The 23,030-nt window shown below is 38.0% G+C and overlaps 1 protein-coding gene and 1 pseudogene across 2 annotated transcripts in view; one reads left to right on the top strand and one right to left on the bottom strand.

Annotated features, from left to right (window-relative positions):
- The window catches only part of LOC149213910 (uncharacterized), a 114,964-nt gene that overhangs the window by 55,396 nt on the left and 36,538 nt on the right, over positions 1–23,030 (bottom strand). The gene's annotated exons all lie outside the window — the stretch shown is intronic.
- LOC149213911 (cullin-1 pseudogene) lies at positions 12,730–22,534 on the top strand (annotated as a pseudogene).

Raw genomic sequence — 23,030 nt, 5'->3', positions numbered from 1 at the left:
AATCCAGATCAGGGATAGTGTGTTGGAAATGCGGAAAGAAAGGACACCTAAAGAAATACTGTAGATCTCGAAAGGGAAAAGAAGGAGATGCACAACAAGAAAACAATCATGAAGCAAATGTGACAGGTGAGGTGTTACAAAATGCTTTGATTCTTTCTTTCGAAAATATCATTAATTCCTGGGTGGTAGATTCAGGAGCCTCATTCCATGCCACACCTGATAAGAAATATTTTGATGACTATGTTCAAGGAGATTTTGGACAAAGTCCATTTGGGTGATGATAAACCCTGTAAAATTGTTGGAATGGGTAAGGTTCTTGTAAAACAATAGAATGGAAACCAATGGCTACTAAAGAAGGTAAGGCATATTCCAGATCTGAAGAAAAATCTGATTTCAAAAGGACAGTTAAACGGTGAAGGTTGTGTGACAACTTTCACAGATAAAGCTTGGAAGGTCATCAAAAGAACCCTGGTAATAACAAAAGGCGAAAAGGTTGGTACATTGTATTTATGCAATGGTATTTCTAACTTTGTTAATGCTTTAACTTCCAAAGGAGAAGATGCAGCGTTATGGCATCATAGGCTCGGACACATGAGTGAGAAGGGGATGAAGATTCTTCACTCAAGGAATTTGTTGTCGGGTTTGAAGAATGTTGATTTGGACTTCTGTGACAATTGCATTTATGGAAAACAGAAGAGAGTCAAATTTCTCAGAGTTGGGAAAGAAAAGAAGAGCGAAAAATTAGAGCTTGTGCATATATATGTATGGGGACCTGCTCAGGTATCATTTCTCAAATGGCTCTCGTTATTATGTTACTTTTATTGATGATGCAACTAGAAAAACTTGGATTTATTGTATTCAGAATAAATCTGATGTATTTTATACTTTCAAGAAATGGACAGCTTTGGTTGAGATTGAGACAGGAAAGAATTGAAGTGTCTCATATTAGACAATGGAGGTGAATATTGCAGCAAAGAGTTTGATAGGTATTGTTCAGAGCATGGAATTCGCAGAGAGAAGATAGTTCAAAGAACACCACAAGAAAATGGTGTGTTAGAAAAGATGAATAGAACAATCATGGAGCATGCAAGGTGCATGAGATTGCATGCAGGATTGCCTTTACAATTTTGGGCAGATGTTGTAGATACTGTTGTTTATCTAATAAACAGAGGGCCTTCAAGTTCCTTGGATGGTGGTATTACAGAGGAAGCATGGACAGGTAAAAAGGTAAACTACTCTCTTTTAAAGCCTTTTGGTTGTGAGGCCTTTGTCCATATTAATAAAGAAAATAGAACAAAGCTTGAGGAAAAATCAAAGAAATGTACCTTTATTGGATATGGTGTTAATGATTTTGGTTATTGCTTATATGATTATGAAAATCACAAAATCATTAGGAGCAGAGATGTAATATTCAATGAAAAGTTCTTGTATAAGAATTAGTTGCCGGAAAAGAAACAAGAAAAAGAAAACAAAGAATACACAGTTCTTGATGAGATCACTAAAAAAGTAAAGGTGCCTCAAAATAATAATAATCAACAACCACAACAACAACAACCACCACAACAGCAACAAGCACCCCAAACACCTGAAAGTGGTGTTAGAAGATCTATCAGGATAAGTATACCCCCTGAACAATACTCTCCTTCATTATATTATTTATTGTTGACTGATTCTGGTGAACCCGAATGTTATGAAAAACTAAGAAGCAATGCAGGTTGAAAGCAGGAAGAAGTGGGAGCTAGCCATGGACGAAGAGATGGACTCCTTAATGCATAACTAGACTTGGGACTTAGTCAGGTTCCCTGCAGGTAAAACTACATTACAGAATAAATGGGTTTACAGGCTTAAGGAAGAAGATGGAGGAAAATAGAGGTACAAAGCTAGACTTGTGGTGAAGGGGTTTGCACAGAAGAAAGGTAATGATTTTGATGAAATATTTTCTCCTGTTGTTAAAATGACTTCAATCAAAACTATTTTAAGTCTAGTAGCAGTTGAAGATTTGCATCTTGAGCAATTAGATGTAAAGACAGCCTTTCTCCATGGGGATTTGGAGGAAAAGATATATATATATATATATGCAGCAGCCACAAGGATATGAGGTAAAAGGGAAGGAGAAACTAGCGTGCAGATTGAAGAAAAGCTTGTATGGCTTAAAACAGGCTTCAAGGCAGTGTTATCTAAAATTTGACAAGTTTATGTCTGAACAAGGTTATACTAGATGTCACTCTGATTATTATTTTTATCTTAAAAAGCAAAATGATGGCAGCTATATTACACTGTTATTGTATGTAGATGACATGCTTATTGCAGGGTCTAACATGCAGGAAATAAATGTGCTCAAAAGAAAATTGGCAAATTCATTTGCAATGAAGGATTTGGGAGCTGCAAAACAAATCCTTGGTATGAGAATAACTAGAGACAGTAAAAATCGCAAATTAACATTATCTCAGAATGAGAAAAGATTTAATATGCACAATGCAAAACCAGTGAGTACACCTTTTGCTAGCCATTTCAAACTTAGTAAGAACATGTGCCCAAAGAGCCAAGAAGACAGGGATTATATGTCTAAAGTTCCATATGCATCAACAGTTGGAAGCTTAATATATGCAATGGTCTGCACAAGTCCTAATATTGCACATGCAGTGGGAGTTGTAAGCAGGTACATGAACAATCCAGGAAAAGAACATTGGATGGCAGTGAAATGGATTCTCAAATATTTGAGAGGTACCACAAATTAAGCATTATGCTTTGGTGGTTCAAACATTTCTCTACAGGGATATGTTGATGCAGATATGGCAGGTGACAGATATAACAGGAGGAGCACTACAGGATATGTATTTACTGTAGGTGGAACAATCGTCAGTTGGGTTTCAAAAATCCAAAGTGTTGTTGCACTTTCAACAACAGAAGTAGAGTATGTTGCTGCTACAGAGGCTAGTAAAGAAATGATTTGGTTACAAAGGTTTATGGATGAATTGGGTAAGAAGCATGATATGTGCACATTATACAGTGATAGCCAAAGTGCCATTCATCTTGCAAAGAACTCAGCGTTTCATTCCAAGACTAAACACATACAGCTCAAGTACCATTTCATACGATCAGTGTTGGAAGATGGAGAGTTGAAGCTGGAAAAGATACACACTAGCCAAAATCCTGCAGATATGCTAACAAAAGTTGTAACTAAGGAGAAACTGAGAATATGCTCAGTTTTAATTGTTCTTCAAGGATGACGATGAAGATGAAAAAGAACCAGGTCCAAAGAGGAGTATTGGACCTGACTGTTTCTCATCTTCATCGTCATCCTTGAAGACCAATTGAAACTAAGCATATTCTCATTTTCTCCCTAGCTACAACTTTTGTTAGCATATCTGCAGTGTGTATATTTTCCATCCTTAACTCTCCATCTTCCAACACTGATCGTATGAAACGGTACTTGAGCTGTATGTGTTTAGTCCTGGAATGGAACGCTGAGTTCTTTGCAAGATGAATGGCACTTTGGCTATCACTGTATAATTTGCCCATATCATGCTTCTTACCCAATTCATCCATAAACCTTTGTAACCAAATCATTTCTTTAATAGCCTCTGTAGCAGCAACATACTCTGCTTCTGTTGTTGAAAGTGCAACAACACTTTGGATTTTTGAAACCCAACTGACAGTTGTTCCATCTACAGTATATACATATCCTGTAGTGCTCCTCCTGTTATCTCTGTCACCTGCCATATCTGCATCAACATATCCCTGTAGAGAAATGTTTGAACCACCAAAGCATTATGCTTGATTTGTGGTACCTCTCAAATATCTGAGAATCCATTTCACTGCCATCCAATGTTCCTTTCCTAGATTGTTCATGTACCTGCTTACAACTCCCACCGCATGTGCAATATCAGGACTTGTGCAGACAATTGCATACATTAAGCTTCCAACTGCTGATGCATATGGAACTTTAGACATATAATCCATGTCTTCTTGGGTTTTTGGGCACATCTCCTTACTAAGTTTGAAATGGCTAGCAAAAGGTGTACTCACTGGTTTTGCATTGTGCATATTAAATCTTTTCAACACCTTTTGTATATACTCATTCTGAGACAATGTTAATTTGCGATTTTTCCTGTCTCTAATTATTCTCATACCAAGGATTTGTTTTGCAGCTCCCAAATCCTTCATTGCAAATGAATTTGCCAATTTTCTTTTGAGCACATTTATTTCCTGCATGTTAGACCCTGCAACAAGCATGTCATCTACATACAATAACAGTATAATATAGCTGCCATCATTTTGCTTTTTAAGATAAAAACAATGATCAAAGTGACATCTAGTATAACCTTGTTCAGACATAAACTTGTCAAATTTTAGATAACACTGCCTTGAAGCTTGTTTTAAGCCATACAAGCTCTTCTTCAATCTGCACACTAGTTTCTCCTTCCCTTTTACCTCATATCCTTGTGGCTACTGCATATATATCTCTTCCTCCAAATCCCCATGGAGAAAAGTTGTCTTTACATCTAACTACTCAAGATGCAAATCTTCAACTGCTACTAGACTTAAAATAGTTCTGATTGAAGTCATTTTAACAACAGGAGAAAATATTTCATCAATATCAATACCTTTCTTCTGTGCAAACCCCTTCAACTCAAGTCTAGCTTTGTACCTCTATTTTCCTCCATCTTCTTCCTTCAGCCTGTAAACCCATTTATTCTGTAATGTAGTTTTACCTGCAGGGAACCTGACTAAGTCCCAAGTCTGGTTATGCATTAAAGAGTCCATCTCTTCTTCCATGGCTAGCTCCCACTTCTTCCTGCTTTCAACCTACATTGCTTCTTCATAACATTCAAGTTCACCAGAATCAGTCAACAATAAATAATATAATGAAGGAGAGTATCGTTCAGGGGGTATACTTATCCTGGTAGATCTTCTAACACCACTTTCAGGTGTTTGGGGTGATTGTTGTTGTGGTGGTGGTTGTTGTTGTTGTGGTTGTTGATTATTATTATTTTCAGGCACCTTTACTTTTTCAGTGATCTCATCAAGAACTGTGTATTCCTTGTTTTCTTTTTCCTGTTTCTTTTCCTGCAACTAATTCTTCTACAAGACCTTTTCATTGAATATTACATCTCTACTCCTAATGATTTTGTGATTTTCATAATCCTATAAGCGATAACCAAAATCATTAACACCATATCCAATAAAGGTACATTTCTTTGATTTTGCCTAAAGCTTTGTTCTATTTTCTTTATTAATATGGACAAAGGCCTCACAACCAAAAGGCTTTAAAATAGAGTAGTTTACCTTTTTACTTGTCCATGCTTCCTTTGGAATACCACCATCCAAGGAACTTGAAGGCCCTCTGTTTATTAGATAAACAACAGTATCTACAGCATCTGCCCAAAATTGTGAAGGCAATCCTGCATGCAATCTCATGCACCTTGCATGCTCCATGATTGTTCTATTCATCTTTTCTAACACACCATTTTCTTGTGGTGTTCTTTGAACTATCTTCCCTCTGCGAATTCCATGCTCTGAACAGTACCTATCAAACTCTTTGCTGCAATATTCACCTCCATTGTCTGATATGAGACACTTCAATTTCTTTCTTGTCTCAATCTCAACCAAAGCTTTCCATTTCTTGAAAGTATCAAATACATTAGATTTATTCTGAATACAATAAATCCAAGTTTTTTTAGTTGCATCATCAATAAAAGTAACATAATAACGAGAGCCACCTGAGAGATGATACCTGAGCAGGTCCCCATACATTTGTATGCACAAGCTCTAATTTTTCGCTCTTCTTTTCTTTCCCAACTCTGAGAAATCTGACTCTCTTCTGTTTTCCATAAATGCAATTGTCACAGAAGTCCAAATCAACATTCTTCAAACCCGGCAACAAATTCCTTGAGTGAAGAATCTTCATCCCCTTCTAACTCATGTGTCCGAGCCTATGATGCCATAATGCTGCATCTGCTCATTTGGAAGTTAAAGCATTAACAAAGTTAGAAATACCATTGCATAAATACAATGTACCAACCTTTTCGCCTTTTGTTATTATCAGGGCTCTTTTGGTGACCTTCCAAGCGTTATCTGTGAAAATTGTCACACAACCTTCACCGCCTAACTGCCCTGTTGAAATCAGATTTTTCTTCAAATATGGAACATGCCTTACCTCCTTTAGTAGCCATTGGTTTCCATTCTGCTATTTTACAAGAACTTTACCCATTCCAACAATTTTACAGGGTTTATCATCACCCAAACGGACTTGTCCGAAATCTCCTTGAACATAGTCATGAAAATATTTCTTATCAGGTGTGGCATGGAATGAAGCCCCTGAATCTACCACCCAAGAATCAGTGATATTTTCGAAAGAAAGAATTAAAGCACCTTATAACACCTGACTTGTCACATTTGCTTCACGATTGTTTTCTTGTTGTGCATCTCCTTTTTTTCCCTTTCAATATCTACAGTCTTTCTTTAAGTGTCCTTTCTTTCCGCATTTCCAGCACACTATCCCCGATCTGGACTTGGATATGTCTTTCCTTGATTTACTGCGATACCCTGAGCTCTTTCCTCTTTCCATTCTTCTTCCCCTAGACTTTGCACTCAAAGCATTACCCGATGTCTCACCGGAGCTTTTCCGTCGCATTTCCTCGCTAAGGATAGCACCGACAGCATCATCAAACTTTAAAGTACTAGATCCAAAAACAGAGTTACTAATGGCCATTACTAAACCATTCCAACTTTCTGGCAATGAGCACAAGAATAACAGAGCTCTAACTTCATCATCAAAGTTTACCCCTACAGAGCTTAACTGACTTGTAACTGTATTAAAATCATTTAAATGGTCTGCAACAAATCCACCTTCTGACATCTTCATGTTAAATAACGGTTTCATAAGAAATACCTTGTTTGAGGCTGAGGGTTTTTCATATGGTTTCACCGACGCCTGAATCAAACCCTCTATTGTTGTTTCCTTCGAAATGTTGAAGGCGACCGACACTGCTAGGCATAACCGTACTGTTCCGAGTGCCTTTCTATCGAGAATGTTCCATTCTTCATCTATCATAGCCATCGGCTTCTTTGTTTTTCCGCTCAATGGTAGATACAGATCTTTCTGATACAGATAATCTTCTATCTGCATCTTCCACACCGGAAAGTTTTGGCCGTTAAATTTCTCGAACCTAAACTTACCATCTTCCGCCATTGCTCCCACTCAAACGAGGAACCCTTCTTTCCTGCGGTTTATCAGCCAAATAGACCTTCGGCTCTAATTGTTTCAAAGCCATTATCAATTGTTTCAAAGCCATTATCAATTGCAAAAATTAAGCACAAAGTGATACATATCTCTAATGCAAGCCATAGTGGAAAAAGCCCTGATAAAATCGAGATACATTGGGAACTCGCGATTTTTTCAACTCACCAATGTTATTGGTCGAGCTTTTCACAAATTTTTCAAAAATGAAAAACTTAGAATTCAATCATAAAAGCCGAGATAAAATCGAGAGTCGATCCACGAACAAGTTAAGAAAAGGCTGATTTTTCCACTCATTTTGCACTCTAACCTTTGTGATTCCTGCCACGGAGAGAGGAGGTGTTTGTCACTACCCAAGAGGAGGAGATTTGCCAAATTTGTGAGGTGGATCCGGAAGCACTGGAGTCGGAGGAGGTAGCAGCTGCAAGGGACAAAGGCGACCTCCTATTTTTGCTTCTAGAGGACAACAGAGTCCTTTGTAGCCAAGGGTAGGTCCTTCTTCCTCTAGAGAAAAAGCTAAAGTCATTCCCTGTTCTCATCAAAGGGGCAGAGGAACTCAGTGACTGATTAGTTTATGACCTAAGTCACCTGACACGGGGATTCGGGATTCGTAGGATTCGGGATTCGTGTTGTCAGATTCGGACCGGTTGACCCCCGGAACAGGACACGTAGGATTCGTTATATATTATTTTATTAAAATATATATATATATTTAAAAAAATATATATATATATATATATATATATATATATTAAAAATTAGATATTTCTTACACAAATTTTAATTAATGATACAAATTTATTGATTTCAAATATAGATCTTCATCTATAGCTATTAGCATGCATAGTACATACAAAATTCAAATACATGTCAATCTATTATCTATTTCTTATGCTTGGCCCTCTTGCCACCACAAGAAATGTCTAATTTTTTAGTCTTGTTGGAAAATCAAGATCTTTGTCATTAATATCACCCTCTAAGTATTAATATCCAACGGTATCTTTGTCATTACCTCTGTATCTGTATAGGGATCTTTGTCATTAATATCACCCTTTAAGCATTAACATGAGATATAACAAGCATAACATGTCAAGTCAAGATTTTGTTTGAGTGATGCGTACATTTTTGGGAGGGTCATGATACAGGAGTTCGACAACCAATGTCACTAACATCAAGGTACATAGAGGGATTGGTGCTCTTGATTAAATACGAGTTCCATACCCTAATACATGACAAAATTCAATGGAAACATTGCAATCCCCCAATCCTAAAATCCTGAAAAACTGATAAGTCTGCTGGATTTTGAATGAAATCTAAAATTCTACTTTCTCCATATGAAATCCAATGAGGCCGAAACCACTCTCAAACATCCTGAGTCATTTCATGGTAATGTTAAAAATTTAAGTAAAAGTGACATTGATGTCACTTTTACTTTAAGAATTTAACATTACCATGAATAGCATATCAATACTAAGGCCTAGACTTGATCATTAAGCTGCCAAAACGCTTGCCAAATGAAAATAGGTGTGGCTCTAATGACCAGATGCAGCCTTTTCATACCCGCGCAGGTCACTTTTGCTGCCTAACAAGTCCTGGAAAACAAGACAAACTGCCAAAATCATGACACGCAGTCGGATTCGACATGTCCAGATAGGACACGAAGTGTCATGGTTTTTGGACACGAATCTTGAGAGAATCGTGTCAGACACAATGGATTCGGGATTCGTGGGGCCTATAGGACGAATCCAATTTCATAGTTTATGACATGTAGATGAATCATGATATACATTTATTATATTTTTTGTTGATATTGACTATTGAGACTGAGTGGGGACTTAGGATTCACGAATTGAATCACTTTTTATGTGATGCAGCACTAGACTTCTTAAACATCTCATATATTAGCTTTCTTTTCATATTTATGTGGCAATGCATTTATCTGATGTTGTGGATACTTTAGATGCTAAAAAAAATTAAATGAATATTTTTGTCCTTTTAAATTTTACCAAGTTTTTGCTGATTTTTTCAAAAACCTCCCAACTTAAACCTTTTTCAATTTCCAGACGATTGCCAATTTATTCCCAAGGTTGACTTTTTCCACATTGTGCAACTGAATAGCTATCAAACATGATAAACTAGAACAGAGTCACAACTCCCAGTGTCTTAAAAGTCACTATTGGACTCAATCAACCAGAATTGGATGAGAACTCAATTTACAAACTAGCTCACTAAAATATACATAAAACATCAAAACATTAAAACTATATTTAATTAAAATTTTGAGGGTTTGAACAGGTCAAGCCGAACCTTGAATTGCCCTTAACTCGCCGCTGAACCGGCTTGGAGACCAGTTATATACTGAACCAGTATAGGTGCAGCCACAATAGGGTTCTGACCAAAAAAAGAACAAAAAGAAAATTTAAAACCCTAAAAATACCCTATCTCGCCCCCCTTAAAGCCTAAAACACAGTTATATTAGGCCTCCCCTTCTATTTGTCTCACACCTCTCTCATTGAGCATTTTTGAGCATTTGGAATATGTGGAGCAGCACTGAACAGTTGTGAATCAGAGTGAGCTTGGAGCTTGTTTGGCATTTCTTATGGGTTGCTTGCAGTGAATTTGACATCCAAATCTGGAGATTACATCCCATCTATAAGCGTGGAGGAGTTCTTGACCAGATCCTTGTGCCCATTCCAAGGTATATTAAATCTGCCCCTTTTTTTCTCATCAAATTGCAGCTCTGGAATATAGGGCCCATTCAAAGGTATGTTCAATCTGGTATGTTCAATCTGGCCATCTTTTTTCTCATAAAATTGCAGATCTGAAATATCGTTGTTTGGCTGCTAAAAAATGAAATAGCGTTTACATCTTTGCATTTGCAAATATGTTTGCATTTACCATGCCCCCAATATTGAAGACCCTTCATAAGTCCATGCTAATATTGTTGATAAAGAGATATATCGCAAACATTGCAAGAAACACATAAAAAGGGAGCACATTCATAGGCTGAAAGAAAACTTGTCTGGTCAAAGAGGCCAAGTTCTCCCATGTGAAGCCACTAACGTCAGGGCTGTTAGATTGGGAATGCAAAACCTGCTTGACAAATTTCAAAAAGACAAGGCTAGGTAGAAAGAGATAGATGATGAAAAAGGGAGGAGACAAATTGGATCCCAAATTGACCCTAGTGTTATAGGTTCTTGATCTAACCCTTGTGTCATTGTGAAGAACCCCTTTTGATATGTTTCTCCAATTCATTGGGAAACCAGCCTACCGCTAAAAACCCAGTGCCTCAAAAAGAGGAAGAACATATAGAGTTTTCTTTTACCCTCCTCCACCCCTATTAGTGCCTCTCAGCCCATGACAATTTGAAGAAGTGATGCCAGGAATCACTTTTTGGATACATGGCTAGATGCTGACATGATGCAGATATCCCCTTCAATGTTTTCCACTCACGTTATTACCAACCTATGTTGAATTCCAATGTTTCTATTGGTAAGGGCTTCAAAGGCCCTAGTATTCATGAACTAAGAGGATCTCTTTTGCAAAAAGAAGTTGGGTCCATAAAAGACTACTTGAAAAGTTTCAACTAGTCATGGAACAAAATGGGATATATCATCATCTCAAATGGATGGAGCGATGGAAAGAACCATACCATAATAAATTTCCTTAATCTCTTGCCCACAAGGAACCAACTTTTTCAAACTAGTCGATGCATCTGATAGGGTGAAAGATGCACACTTGTTATTTCTTCATTTGCATGTCGTCACAGATAATGCCTCTAACTACGTTCTCACTGGTAAGATATTAGACAGTAACACGAAACCATATTTTAGAACCCATGTGCCACACAATGCATACACTTCATGCTTGAAAACATAAGAAAAGAGAATTGGCTCAGAAACAATATAGATCATGCCAAGAGCATTACAAAATACATCTACAACCACTTGTAGGAATGTAGCCCAACAATGAAAAATACAGGGGACAGGGAGCTTGTTAAGCCTACTTGTCATCAGAAAATTTGTAATTAACTTCCTGACATTGCAATCTCTCTTCCATATGTTTGCAAGCAATGAATGGAACAAATCTAAGTGGAGCCACAAACAAGTTGGGAAAGACACCAAATAGAAAGTTATGAAAATTTATTTTACAAAAAGGCAAGAGAGGTTGTGAAAGTTGTTAAGCATCTTGTTAAGGTGCTTTAATTGTTGGAGGAAATTGGCCATGGGTTACATTTATCAGGCTTTGGATCAAGAAAACAAGCAAATAAGTTAGCACGCAAGATAGAGTGGGAATGTATGTTAATTTTCTTGAAACTCTGCAACTACCTAGATGAATTACCGAAAACTAGGCAACTGAAAACTGAAACCAAATTTACTTTCACCAAGATACAGATTTTCTTAACAAACTATAAGCAGCGGAAAATAATCAAGAGATAAAAAACATTCACACAACCTGACACACTTGTTTACCCAAGAAACCCAAAAGGGAAAACCTACTTCTCTTGTGATATTTTAGTGATTGTTTTTGAGCAATTGGATATATTACAAAGCAATCTGTCTCTGAGAACACAATTGTTCTCCTGTAAAGCAACAAAACTTATAGCTTGTTGACTTAATATGTTAAAATACACGAGAGGTGTTTGTCATAATAATTTATTATATATAAAAAAGTACAAGTGATGATTCAATGTTACAATGAGGGCCTGCTTTATATACCTAGGCAAGTGTCCCTTCATGAACAGTCATGTCTTTTGGGGACACACCTCTTCACTAAACTAATCACTAATTAATCATTGTTTTGATGTAGTGTTATTATCTATATTTACATTATTTTTACATAATTTATGTTCATAACATTGCCTTCCCCTTCAAAAAGCTTTGTCCTCAACGCTGGTTGATGAAAGGACTTGATCTCTTATCTGCTACAAATGTCTTTCCTTCACTTGACTGCTAATAATTTCTTCATTTGACCGCGTCATTTTGGCATGTGTAGTCGTTGATAGTACCATCTTGGGATTAGCGTTGTTCCATTTTTAATAATATTAATTTAATTTTTTTTAAATATTATATATATATATATATATATATTTTAACTTTTTTTATAACTCTATTTTTTTTATAATTCTAATTTTTTATAACTCTAATTACTTTTTTTTCTTTTTTTTTTTTAATAGTTAAAATAATGTTATGAATTATATAATTCATAACAATTAAATAAATAAAATAAATAGAAATATTAATTAAGTCAAATAGTCATTAAATTAGGTGAAAAGGAATGTCTAAAAAACATGCCCATTCACAAAAGGTCACCTGCTGAGGTATAAAAGCAGGGCCTCATTGTATCATCTTATATCATCTTATACAATTATATATATTAATAAATTATTATTATTAAATAACTGTGTGTATTTTTACATTCAAGCTTTCAAGCTATCAATTTTCTCGCTTTAGCCATAGTTTTTATGCTATAGTGGTATCAAAGCCATGGCACACGATATAATCATGCAGGCCTTTGAACGTTGTTCGTCACACAATGTGCCATTACATTCACGTCCTAAATACGTTGAACATTTTAGTGAAATTCAAGAAGCATTTCAGCATTTAAAAAAAACAATTGCAGAAGTTAAAACATGTCGAGAGGAAAATGTGGAAGAAAAAAAAGAAGAAGAATTCGATCAAAATGTTGATCTTAATGGCAATGAAAATGATCCAGATAAAGATGATGTGGATGAGGACTATCTCAAAAAACAAGAAGATGAACAATATCATAAAAACAAGGAAGATGCTAAAGAAAACATTAATAATGATGAAGAATCACTATGTTCTACAGAAGATGAGAAAGAGGTTATGTCAACTTCAGATTATGATAAGAATGAAGATGATCTTTCAAGGATGTATAGGTTGTTCTATAGGATACCCAAAGGTCTGGAACTGATAGCCCATTTTTTTAAACAGCATGTTAATGATGAGGGAACAAAACTTGTTAAACAAGCAGAAGATGCAGCAAGCAATAAGAAGTCAGAGAAAAGGGATATTGTTGGTCCACTAGAGCAGACATTTGTGTGGGAGGTTATTGAATTGCATGACAAGTACTTGCAGTATGTCAGCACGTGCTTTGTGAACCATTCTCTTTTCCACAAGGCATTAAAAGAAGCATTTGAGGTATTTTGCAACAAAGAAGTAGCAGGAAGCACAAGTGCAGAATTATTGGCTACCTTTTGTGACAACATCTTGAAAATGGGTAGCAGTGAAAAATTAAGCAATGAAGATATTGTAGAGACACTTGAGAAGGTTGTAAAGCTTCTTGCATACATTGGTGATAAAGATCTATATTTAGAATTTTATAGGAAGAAACTAGCACAGCGGCTTATTTTTGATAAAAGTACAAATGATGAGCATGAACGGAGTATCTTAACAAAATTGAAGCAACAATGTGGAGGCCAATTTACATCAAAGATGGAGGGAATGCTTACTGATTTGACTTTGGCACGGGAGAACCAACCAAAGTTTCAAAAATATCTTGATGATAATGCGCATGCACATCCTGGAATAGATTTGACTGTAACTGTCTTGACTACTGGATTTTGGCCCAGCTACAAGTCATTTGATCTCAATTTGCCTGCTGAGATGGTAAAATGTGTAGAGGTATTTAAAGAATTCTACCAGACACAAACTAAACATCGAAAGCTTACATGGATATACTCCTTAGGGACGTGCCATCTTTCTGGCAATTTTAATGCCAGATCGGTGGAGCTTATTGTGACAACGTATCAAGGAGCTGCATTATTGCTTTTCAATAATGCAGAGAGATTGAGCTATTCAGAAAGCAAATCGCAGCTGAATTTGTCCGATGAAGATATTATTAGATTGCTACATTCACTTGCATGTTTAAAACACAAAATCCCGATTAAGCAGCCAAATACAAAGTCTGCCACACAGTCTGATTACTTCGACTTTAATGCAAATTTCACTGACAAATCAAGAAAGATTAAGATTCCTCTTCCTCCTGTGGATGAGAAGAAGAAGATAATTGAGGGTGTGGACAAAGATAGACGTTATGCAATTGATGCTTGTATTGTACGAATCATGAAGAGTGGGAAAGTTTTGGCCCATGCACAGTTAGTAACAGAGTGTGTTGAGCAACTTGGACGAATGTTCAAGCCTAATTTTAAAGCAATCAAAAAGCGGATTGAAGATTTGATCACAAGGGAATACTTTGAGCGTGACAAAAACAAACTCCGGTCAACCCCCGCCGTAGAACAACGTGACCCAGTCAATACACCGGGCCATTGTTCCGATTGTCGACGAGCCAACCCGCATAGAAGGCTGTGTCTCCCCCGACGTCAAGCGTACTGTCCTCCCATAAAACGGTGTGATGTCGGGTGTGTGATGCATCACGCTATTTGGAAAAAAGGGATCAACATATACGCCTATGTTAATACGCCAACGTTAATATATGGCAAGGCAATTACAAGTTTATGCTGGCAACGCTCAAAACTGATACTTGTTAATGATGCCTTCGTGTCCAACTCAGCGGTATCTTTTCCTGTTCGTTGCCATTGGCAGCCGCTGTGGATCGAAATCCTTCTGCTGTCGTTCGCTACCACTACCAATGGTCTGTCTTGGTGTTATTGCAGGTCAAACGGTCAGCCACCATGTCAAAAGGTGTGACTGGTCCATTAATAACTATATATATATATATATATATATATAGTTAGTAATAATAGAAATCAAATATTTAATTGAAATATATATATATATATATAATTACATTTATAATATATATATATATATAAAACTTATAATATATATTTATATATATATATAATATAATTTGTAATTATATATATATAGATATATATATATAAATAATTAAAAAAGATTAGACTTATTAAAAAAATAGACTTATTAAAAGAATTATTATTAAAAAAATAAATAAATAAATCCAAGGAAATATTATTGATGACCTAGAAGGCGAGAGGGTGGTCAGATTATAGACATTGAGACGACATACACTAAGTAAAGAAAACCCCCAGCATTAAAGCTTTGAGGACAAAGCTTCCGAAGGGAGAGGCTATAGTATGAATATAATTCATAACAATTAAATAAATAAAATAAATAAAAATATTAAATAATTAAATATTAATTAGGTTAAATAGTCATAAAGTTAGGTGAAAAGGCATGTCTAAAAGACATGCCCATTCACGAAAGTTCACCTATTGAGGTATAAAAGCAAGGCCTCATTGTATCATCTTATATCATCTTATATCATCTTATTAATATAATTATATATGTTAATAAATTATTATTATTACATCCCTGTGTGTATTTTTACATTCAAGCCTTCAAGCTATCAGTTTTTTCGCTTCAGCCATAGCTTTCATGTTACAAATAATTTAATTAAACTAATTTAACTATGTAACTGTTTTATTTTATTGTAACTACATGTAATCGTATATAGTGTTAAAACGTCATGCCTTTGACCGAGGTTACAATGATTGACTGATTGATTTAGCCCTCTGTATAACAGGAGTGATGGCAGTAGGAGTCGCACTCGTGGCAACGGTAGAAAGAATGTTGATTTTTAATGTACCTTAAACAAGTGGTTTCCCAGGGGTTAGTCTCTACCTAGAGAAAAGTGTCCAAAATAATTCTTTTCCTAAGTGTGACTTTATAAAGTGAAAGTAACTTTATAAGTGATAAAGTAAATGTTAAATTATAAAGTGAAAAGTGACTTAAGACATAAAGTACAATGTGGGTACTTTATTTAATGGGTGAGTTAAAAATAGAAAGTGAGAATTAAATGCACATTTATTCTCATCCCTTGATCTAAATGAATCTAAGCAATTAGATCTTAGGGTTGCCCAAAAGACATTTAGGGAAACGAAAGGGGGAAAAGAAAAGAGGGACTGCATTCATTCTTCATGAGCAGATTGGAGGAAGGAGGTTGAGAGCTAGAGAAAAGTTCTGAAGAAGAAATTTGTTGCAGCAAGCTGAAGGAGTAATTTCTGGGCAAAGTTGGGCATGGAAATCAAAGCATAGAAGACAACAGAAGGTACAATACGAACAACATTGAATGTTGTGAGCTGCGCACTATTCCAGAGACTTTTGAAAATATAATTTTTTTTGGAAAAAAAAAAATTGTACAGTCATATCCATACAGTACATATTTTCAACTTCAAGTGGGCACAAAAATTGAGGCAAAGTGGGCACAGTTTTCAAGAAGTTTTGGGCTGAAGAGACAAGTTGTGTTTTGTTGTTTTGTTTGTCAGCAAATGTATTTTTCCTGAACTTGAAAGATAAATAAATTTAAAGAACTCTCTAACAGGTTTTCCCCAGAGAAGATTGAAGGGGTTTTGTCTGGGTCTAAGTTGACCAAAAATCTGTGTGTATTTTTATGTGTGTTGCTAGTCTAGTTATGTCCATATTTATTTTCAGCATGTGTTGATAGTCCCATGTGTTTTATTCTGAAAAATTCATTTCCAGAATTCTATATGTTGAATGTATGTTTATGGGAAAGGACATTTAACTAAATGGGATTGATAAGGTAAAATTAAAACTGGGTTGGGATTGTAGGAAACTTTTTTTAGTCATCAAATTTCAACATGGTATCAGAGGTATAGGCTGAAAATTGCAATTTAAACAGCAGACAGTAGTTTGAGACAGCAAACAGTGGTTTGGACAACAAACTAAATTTTTGGACAGCAAAATGATATTTTGGGACAGCAAGGTAAAATTTCACACAGACTGAACTTTTGGGACAGCAAGGTGCGTTGGAAAGTTCATTTCTCCATTTTCTTGGTTTTGTAAATTTTGGACAGCAGCCATGGCCATGTTCTTAAGGATAGAGGACAGACTGGATGGGATATCCAACTATGTCGTTTGGAAGGACAGAATTCAAACAGTGTTTGAGGAGGCAACAATTTGGGACATAGTGCAACAAATGGTTGTACCTCTTATTGCTACAGATGAACTTGTTGAATTCACAAAAAATAATGCAAAGGAAAAAAGGATTTTGATGGACACTCTAAAGGATCATGTGGTTCCCCAGGTGAGAGGAAACACATATGCATATCAGATGTGGACAGCTCTAACCACTCTCTATCAGAGTAACAATGACAGCAGGAAGATGGTACTCAAAGAACAATTGAAGAACATCAAGATGACAAAGGCTGAAAGCGTAGTTCATTTTCTTGGCAAGATCAAACCGGTACGTGATGATTTGATTGTTATTGGTGAAGCAATTGCACCCACAAAGTCGGTCAAGATAGTTGGAGCAAGACTTCCTAAGTCTTGGGAGGTCTTTGGAGATGTTGTTACCTCTAGGGAGAATCTTCCCAATTGGGACAAATTATGGGATGATTGTGTATAGCATGAGATACGAAAGATTGGCAGTGGCGGGGTGAAGATAGCAAATGAGGAGGATGTAGCCTTGACAACCAGTGGGAAGAACAAAGGGACGGCCAAGAAAGGGGCCTCATCAGATGGGGCTAAGGGGAAGGAGAAGAAGAAGAAGAAAGATACGGATATGTCCAAAGTCAAATGTTGAGCATGTCAAAAGATGGGACACTGTGCTGCTACATGTCCTGAGAGAAAGGACAAGGGGAAGAAGGGTACTGCAGGTTCAGTAGAGGTGATGCAGTTTGCTTCACAGTTTGACCGGGACTTTGCATTTATTACTTCTACATCTAGTAGGAGTCCATCATCCAATGTGTGGTACATAGACAGCGGGACTTCCCGCCATATGACAAGTGCACAAGAGTTCTTTTCAGAGCTTGCAGAGAGGGCACTTGATATTGAGATTGTACTAGGAGCCGACCTGTGAGAGTTGTTGGTGTGGGCACTATGACCTTTGAGAGGGAGTCTTTGGCTTCTTTGAAGGTCATGGATGTTTTGTATGTTTCGGGGATGAAGAAGAACTTGATTTCAGTGTCTTCTATGGAGGAGAAGGGGTTTGACATCACTTTCTCAGGAGGGCAGGTATTGATGCATCCCAGGGGAGCTTCCATCACTTCGGCCAAAGTGATTGGAGTCCGCTCTGGGAAACTATACAGGTTCAGTTTTCAGTCGACAGGAGCATTGGTGAGTAGCACATCTGGTAGCACTCACACTAGTACCACCAGCAGTAGAGACTTGTGCGAGTTATGGCACCGGAGGATGGTGCATATGCATCATGGAGCTTTGAGAGTACTGAGGGAGATCACTACTAGAGTTCCTGATTTCAGTGTCGAGCATTATGAGGTCTGCAGAGGGTGTGCTTTGGGCAAGTACACCAAGTTACCATTCCCAGCGAGCGACAACAGATCTACAGGTATACTAGATTTGATCCATACTGTGATGTTAGTGGTCTTATGTCTCATGTGTCTTTGGGTGGTTATGAAGATTATGTTATATTCATTGATGACTACTCTAGGAGGACTTGGATATATTTCCTGAAGACCAAGGATGAGGACTTCAGTCGCTTTAAAGATTTCAAAGCTCTTGTGAAAAGCAGACAAGTAGGAAGATTCGAGGCTTGAGGTCAAACAATGGTGGTGAGTACACCCATGGTGGGTTTTCTTACTTCTATGCACAAGAGCGCATTAGGAGAGAGTTCACAGTTCCTTACAACCCCCAGCAGAATGGGGTTTCTAAAAGGAAGAACAGAGCTATTGTTGGGGTTGTTGGAGCGATGATTCATGATCAAGGGTTGCCTTTGTTTTTGTGGGCTGAAAACTGCAATATTGTTGTTTATCTTTAGAACAGGAGTCCTCACATAATATTGGGGAATATGACTCTGGAGGAGGCTTTCACTGGAGAGAAGCCTCATGTGGGACATCTTCGTATCTTTGGATGTCTCACACATTCTTATATCCCCAAGGAGCAAAGGACAAAGCCGGAACCCTTTGCAGAGAAGGGTATCTTTATGGGTTACAACGAGACTTCGAAAGCCTATCAAGTCTTCATTCCTTCTAAACGGAGAGTGGTGATTAGGAGGGATGTGAAGTTCGAGGAGGAGAGGGCCTATTGGAGATCACGGGAGTATGATGAGAGAGAGTCACAGACTTCTCCTCAGCAGGGAGGTCAGGTACAGGGAGCAAGACCTCAGGGTTCTGGATCGACTGGTACAGGAGGTACTTCAGTGTCAGTGACATCTAGGGCACCAGTGGCGAGTTCACCGAGCACTTCTTTAGGGAGTCCACTGGTACAGAGTTCACATGGCACTTCAGCTGACACAGGCACAGGTGCCAATACAGGTTCTTCGAGGACAAGTGTTGGTACAGGCACACCAGGGTCAGTTGGTAGACCTTCAAGTTCACCAGACTGGGGGGCAAAGGATGAGGTTCCCTATGGGGAAGCTTCTTCAGGGAAGAGGAGGCCCAAGTGGCTTCAAGACACCTTGAAGGAAGCAGAGTCCGTTGGTCCTCCGAAGAGGGTGAACAGGGAGAGTGTGCCACCTCAGCGGTTTTACAGTTATGTAGCCAAGGCTACTAGCATTGTTGAATCTAAGCCTGCTAGCTATTAGGAGGTTGCGAGCCAGGAGGTATGGAGAGAGGCTATGGTGGAGGAGTATGCCTCTATCATTAAGAACAATATCTGAGAAGTGGTGCCTAGGCCAGAGGGCAAATCAGTTGTGACTTCCAAGTGGCTCTACAAGATCAAGCATGTTGTGGATGGCAACATTGAGAAGTTCAAGGTGAGGTCTGTGGCTAGAGGGTTCTCACAAATAGAGGGAGTTGACTATAATGAGACCTTTGCTCCCATAGCTCGGTACACTTCTATCTGGTCCCTTATTTCTATTGCTGCAGAAATGGGTTGGCAGATCCATCAGATGGATGTGAAGACCGCATTTCTGAACGGATTTATAGAGGAGGAGGTGTATGTTGAGCAGCCACAAGGCTTTGAGGTACTTGGGTGGGAGACCCATGTATGTCAGTTGAGGCGAGCACTCTACAGACTTAAGAAAGCTTTGAGAGCTTGGTATTCGAGGATTGATACTTACTTGCAACAGATGGGTTTCACGAAGAGTGATGCAGATCCGAACCTATACTACATTGTTGTAGGGGATGATCCGCTCATTCTTGTGTTGTATGTTGATGACTTGTTCATTACTGGGGCAAAGAGATTGATTAGTGGTTGCAAGGAGGATCTTGCTATGGAGTTCGAGATGAAGGACATTGGGTTGATGCATTACTTTTTGGGGCTTGAGGTGTGGCAGGAGGAGGGGCATATCTTTCTGGGGCAGGAACAGTATGTTGTGGATGTATTGAGCAGCTTTCACATGGCAGATTGTAGACCCATGTCTACACCTATGATCACTAACTGGAAGAAGCTTCATGCTTGAGCCTAGGTTGGTGATCATAGCTGTAGCCAGTTCATGGTTGAGCCCAGGAAGGTGCACTGGGTAGCTACATAGCACATTCTTCGCTACGTGCAGGGGCATATTAATTATGGTCTAGCCTATAGGCGAGGAGATGGAGTGAGGTTGGCAGGTTACACAGATTCAGATTGGGCAGGCTATGCTTCTAACAGGAAAACCACTTCAGGGTGTTGCTTTGGATTGGGTTCCGCAGTTGTGTCGTGGTTCAGTGCAGTTGTGTCGTGGTTCAATTGAAAGCAGAAGTCAGTTGCTTTGAGCTCTTCTAAGGCAGAGTATATTGCTGCTAGTCAGGCTAGTTGTGAGGCCATTTGGCTTCGCAAGTTGTTGTATGGCCTATTTAATCAGGAGTCACTGTGATAATCAGCGCTGCATTAAACTCACGGAGAATCCAGTGTTTCATGACAAGTCAAAACACATTGACATCAGATATCATTTCATCAGGGACTATGTTCAGAAGGGGGCAGTGAAGCTAGAGTATATATCAACAGATGAGCAGGTGGCCAATGTTCTCACGAAGTCTTTGCCAAGAAGCAAGCATGTCCATTTCAGGGACAAAATGGGTGTGGCGAGAAACATTTTCCTCAGTAAGAGGGAGTGTTGATTTTTACTGTACCTTGGACAAGTGGTTTCCCATGGGTTAGTCTCTACCTCGGGAAAAGTGTCCAAAATAGTTATTTTCCTAAGTGTGACTTTATAAAGTGAAAGTAACTTTATAAGTGGTAAAGTCAACGTTAAACTATAAAGTGAAAAGTGACTTTAGACATAAAGTACAATGTGGGTACTTTATTTAATGGGTGAGTTAAAAAATAGAAAGTGAGAATTAAATGCACATTTATTCTCATACCTTGATCTAAATGAATTTGAGCCATTAGATCTTAGGGTGGCCCAAAAGTCATTTAGGGAAACAAAAAGGGGAAAAGAAAAGAGAGACTGCATTCATTCTTCATGAGCAGATTTGAGAAAGGAGGCTAAGTGCTGGAGAAAAGTTCTGAAGGAGAAATTTGTTGCAGCAAGCTGAAGGAGTGATTTCTGGGCAAAGTTGGGCATGCAAATCAAGGCATAGAAGACAGCAAAAGGTACAGTACGAACCACATTGAATGTTGTGTGTTGCACACCGTTCAAGAGAAGCTTTTGAAAAAGAAATTGTTTTTTGAAAAAAAATATGTACAATCTGTACAGCAGTACAGAAATCCATACAGTCTATACAGAGTCCGTACAATACAGTTCGTATAGTCATATCCATACAGTACATATTTTTTCAGCTTCAAGTCGAGCACGGAAATCGAGGCAAAGTGAGCATAGTTTTCAAGGAGTTTTGGGTTGAAGAGATAAGTTGTATTTTGTTGTTTTGTTTTGTTTGTAAATGTATTTTTCCTGAACTTGAAAGATAAATAAACTTGAAGAGCACTCTAACAGGTTTTCCCCGGAGAGGATTGAAGAGGTTTTCCTTGGGTCTAAGTTGACCAAAAATCCGTGTGTATTTTTATGTGTGTTGCTAGCCTGGTTATGTCCATATTTATTTTCAGCGTGTGTTGACAATCCCATATGTTGAATGTATGTTTATGGGAAAGGGCATTTAGCTGAATGGGAGTGATAAGGTGAAATTAAAACCGGGTTGGGATTGCAGGAAACTTTTTTTTTAGTCACCAAATTTCAACAAAGAATCTGTAGTAGAAAAGGACAATGGACGTGGTGGGGCCAACGTCCGGCTGGAGAGAATGTGGTGCAGTGCGAGAGACGATGAACAGATAGCAGTTTGGTCATCGGTTGTTGTGGGACAGGTACCGATGCAGCAACGAAGACTTGTCATTTGGATTGCCTAGCGTGGTCAATGGCAGCAAGGACGACACAGTTGGACGGAACAGAGGAGTCGGACTATCGGATATTGACCTGCGGAAAGGTGTGGTCCAGCTGACGGAACAGGTGTAGCGTCGAGGGTTGCCTGTTGTTATGAATGTCGATATAATTATTGTCAACTTCATCGCAGAGATGCCATGCCTATATGCTGGGATATTGGGTGTAAATGACGCAGAGAAATGATATTGTGATTCATTGAAAAACCATATATAGCATATTGTGATCCGACACTTATGTATATACTTCTGCGTGAGATTAGTCACAACATACACTAGTGTGTTGGGATTATACCAAATTCTGATGTGATGAGGCTTGAGACAAAACGTGAGGCAAATATTACCCTAGTAGTGATATCTGAAATGCTCAGAACAGGGTGCCATCCAAAATCGATTGTTCAAGACAAAAGTTTCATGTGAATGCCCAGGACAGGAGACCATACAAATTTCCTTGCCATACGAATTTCCATTGCCATCGAACTTCAGAGCTCGTCGAACTTCAAAACCCTTGATATCAACCCTCAAAATATTAGGGTGTTCGAACCTCAAAACCAAATTCGTAAATATCGTAG

This window comes from Pinus tabuliformis, chromosome 1_1 (genome assembly GCF_031772625.1).
Source record: "Pinus tabuliformis cultivar Carrire ecotype Pingquan chromosome 1_1, CPIR1, whole genome shotgun sequence".
In the NCBI taxonomy this organism is placed as follows: domain Eukaryota; kingdom Viridiplantae; phylum Streptophyta; class Pinopsida; order Pinales; family Pinaceae; genus Pinus; species Pinus tabuliformis.
This window is presented reverse-complemented; position numbering and strand designations above follow the sequence as displayed.